Raw genomic sequence first — 4,171 nt, 5'->3', positions numbered from 1 at the left:
AAAGATGTAGATGACCTAAACTACATAATCCAGAATGATATCAGAGGTAAAATGCATTCATTCAAATCTATCGACTGTGTAACAAATGAAGATGAAGCCACCAACTATCCAATTGAATTTTTAAACTCCTAGGATGTGCCTGGCTTACCACCGCACAATTTACGCCTAAACGTTGGCTCCGTAGTAATCATGCTTCGAAACATAAACCAACCAACCAAAACTGTGCAACGGTACGCGTTTGGTGGTAAGTAAATTGATCAACAATGTTATTTAAGCTATGATACTCAAAGGAAAATTTGATGGTGAGGAAGTTCTCATTCCGAGGATCCCGATGATCCCAACCGATATGCCGCTTAAAATACTTCAATTTCCGATCCGTCTTGCATTCGCCATGACCGTTAAGAAATCACGAGGCCAATCCTTGAACGTTTGTGGTATGAATCTGGAATATCCATGTTTTGCACATGATCAGTAATATGTGGCATGTTCACGGGTCGGAAGACCATCTGCGTTGTTTGTTCTTGCGCCTGATAATAAAACAAAAAATGTCGTGTATCACAAGGTACTTAATTGAAGAGTGCAAGCTATGCACCAAAAAACATAAAGAATCACTAAATTCTTAATTTTTTTATTTGTATTTCCTAATAAAAAATTGAACTCAACATCCAGAGTTCGCCGGGTCAGCTAATTTAATATACAGTATACTACTGTACATGTAATATATGTGTATAGATATATTTATGTATTAAAATATATTGTCTATATATGTCTAAACGTTTATTACACTAACGTCTAAAATCTGAAGTAAATCCGAAAGGCACGTTTTGAGACTTTTGGTAACAATGTTTTCAATTTATATATTATACATGTATATATTATATGTATTAAAATATACATAGGCCTATATTAAAGATTTGCGTACCTAAAAACACGCTCGTATTGGAATTCAACGTTGTGCCAAAATTCCACAGCAATCAGTGAAAAACTTTCCGAGATTAACGATTGCGAACAAACCAACATTTACATTTTCATAACATTTCCCCTTTTATTACACACACACACACACACACACACACACACACACACACACACATATATATATATATATATATATATATATATATATATATCCCAGATGGCGTTCCAGGAGATATATAAAAACACGTCGGTATTCGAATGCAATGTTGTTTAAAAATTCCAAATTAATTCATGAAGAACTTCCGGAGATCTGAGATTTTCAAGAAACGAACATGTACACTTGTACTTATACAGAAACTATAAATGTTTGTAACTGCAAATCTCCGAAAGTTTTTGACCAGATGCTTTGAAATCTACAAATTTAATAACAGGGAAACGTAATATATTTATATATATATACATACATGGTTTGTTACAAAATGATATAATGTGATACAGACAGTTGCTGCATGTATAATCGTGTAGTGAAGCCTAGTTATTGACAGATTAGAGAAATCCATGCCATTTGAAATCTCTCTTTTATTACTGACCACTCATGCACCGCGTGACGTACGTCTTCATCAGAATGGAACTTCTTTCCTCCCACTGCGTCTTTGAGTGGTCCAGACACATGGAAATTACTTGGGGGCAAGGTCTGGTGAGTATGGTGGATGAGGAAGACACTCAAAATGCAGGTCTGTGATCGTTGCAACTGTTGTACGGGCAGTGTGGGGCCTCGCATTGTCATGTTGCAAAAGAACACCTGCTGACACCAATCCACGTCGCTTTGATTTGATTGCAGGCTGCAGATAATTTTTTTTGGAGATCTGTGTATGATGCACTGGTGACAGTGGTCCCTCTAGGCACGTAATGCTCCAAAATGACGCCTTTCTCGTCCCAAAAGAGAGTCAGCATAACCTTCCCTGCTGATGGTTCTGTTCGAAACTCCTTCGATTTTGGTGATGAGGAATGGCGCCATTCCTTGCTCGCTCTCTTCGTTTCCGGTTCGTGGAAGTGAACTCAGGTTTCGTCCCCAGTAACGATTCTTGCAAGGAAGCCATCACCTTCTCGTTGAAAGCACGGAAGAAGTTCTTCACAAGCATCAACACGGTCGCTCTCTCATTTCAGGAGTCAGCTGCCGTGGCACCCATCTTGCAGACACTTTCTGAAACTGGAGTACATCATGCACAATGCGCTGTGCTGACCCATGACTGATCTGTAAAGATGCTGCAATGTCATTCAGTCATTCAGTTTCCCCAGTTCAAGCTAGACGAGTGTCTCTCTTTCTAGTGTTTTCGTTTGACGCTTATTTCGTGAGATATTTGGCCCGGTCACTATCAATGGACCACCCTGACTACGTTGCCGACAGCAACGCCGTATTCTGCTTGGTATCGTATTCTGCATTTGAATACATATGGCCGGCCGGTGTGACCGAGCAGTTCTAGGCTCTTCAGTGTAGAAACCGCGCGGCCGCTACGGTTGCAGGTTCGAATCCTGCCTCGGGCATGGATATGTGTGATGTCCTTAGTTATGTTTAAGTACACTCCTGGAAATGGAAAAAAGAACACATTGACACCGGTGTGTCAGACCCACCATACTTGCTCCGGACACTGCGAGAGGGCTGTACAAGCAATGATCACACGCACGGCACAGCGGACACACCAGGAACCGCGGTGTTGGCCGTCGAATGGCGCTAGCTGCGCAGCATTTGTGCACCGCCGCCGTCAGTGTCAGCCAGTTTGCCGTGGCATACGGAGCTCCATCGCAGTCTTTAACACTGGTAGCATGCCGCGACAGCGTGGACGTGAACCGTATGTGCAGTTGACGGACTTTGAGCGAGGGCGTATAGTGGGCATGCGGGAGGCCGGGTGGACGTACCGCCGAATTGCTCAACACGTGGGGCGTGAGGTCTCCACAGTACATCGATGTTGTCGCCAGTGGTCGGCGGAAGGTGCACGTGCCCGTCGACCTGGGACCGGACCGCAGCGACGCACGGATGCACGCCAAGACCGTAGGATCCTACGCAGTGCCGTAGGGGACCGCACCGCCACTTCCCAGCAAATTAGGGACACTGTTGCTCCTGGGGTATCGGCGAGGACCATTCGCAACCGTCTCCATGAAGCTGGGCTACGGTCCCGCACACCGTCAGGCCGTCTTCCGCTCACGCCCCAACATCGTGCAGCCCGCCTCCAGTGGTGTCGCGACAGGCGTGAATGGAGGGACGAATGGAGACGTGTCGTCTTCAGCGATGAGAGTCGCTTCTGCCTTGGTGCCAATGATGGTCGTATGCGTGTTTGGCGCCGTGCAGGTGAGCGCCACAATCAGGACTGCATACGACCGAGGCACACAGGGCCAACACCCGGCATCATGGTGTGGGGAGCGATCTCCTACACTGGCCGTACACCACTGGTGATCGTCGAGGGGACACTGAATAGTGCACGGTACATCCAAACCGTCATCGAACCCATCGTTCTACCATTCCTAGACCGGCAAGGGAACTTGCTGTTCCAACAGGACAATGCACGTCCGCATGTATCCCGTGCCACCCAACGTGCTCTAGAAGGTGTAAGTCAACTACCCTGGCCAGCATGATCTCCGGATCTGTCCCCCATTGAGCATGTTTGGGACTGGATGAAGCGTCGTCTCACGCGGTCTGCACGTCCAGCACGAACGCTGGTCCAACTGAGGCGCCAGGTGGAAATGGCATGGCAAGCCGTTCCACAGGACTACATCCAGCATCTCTACGATCGTCTCCATGGGAGAATAGCAGCCTGCATTGCTGCGAAAGGTGGATATACACTGTACTAGTGCCGACATTGTGCATGCTCTGTTGCCTGTGTGTATGTGCCTGTGGTTCTGTCAGTGTGATCATGTGATGTATCTGACCCCAGGAATGTGTCAATAAAGTTTCCCCTTCCTGGGACAATGAATTCACGGTGTTCTTATTTCAATTCCCAGGAGTGTAGTTCTAAGTTCTAGGGGACTGATGACTTCATATGTTAAGTCCCATAGTGCTCAGAGCCATTTGAGCCACTTGAATACCTATGTCTACGCCAGTCTCCATGGCGCTTCAGTGTAAAAGAAAATAATAGTGGTCGTATCTCACTTCTCTGGGGCGCTCCTGATGATATCTTTGTGTCTGATGAAGATTCGCCGTCGTGGACAACATACTTGCTTCTGTTACTTAACAAGTCTTCGAGCCACTCACACATCT

Source organism: Schistocerca nitens, chromosome 11 (assembly GCF_023898315.1).
Source record: "Schistocerca nitens isolate TAMUIC-IGC-003100 chromosome 11, iqSchNite1.1, whole genome shotgun sequence".
Classification (NCBI taxonomy): domain Eukaryota; kingdom Metazoa; phylum Arthropoda; class Insecta; order Orthoptera; family Acrididae; genus Schistocerca; species Schistocerca nitens.
The sequence above is the reverse complement of the archived record's forward strand: the minus strand, read 5'-3'. Positions refer to the sequence as shown.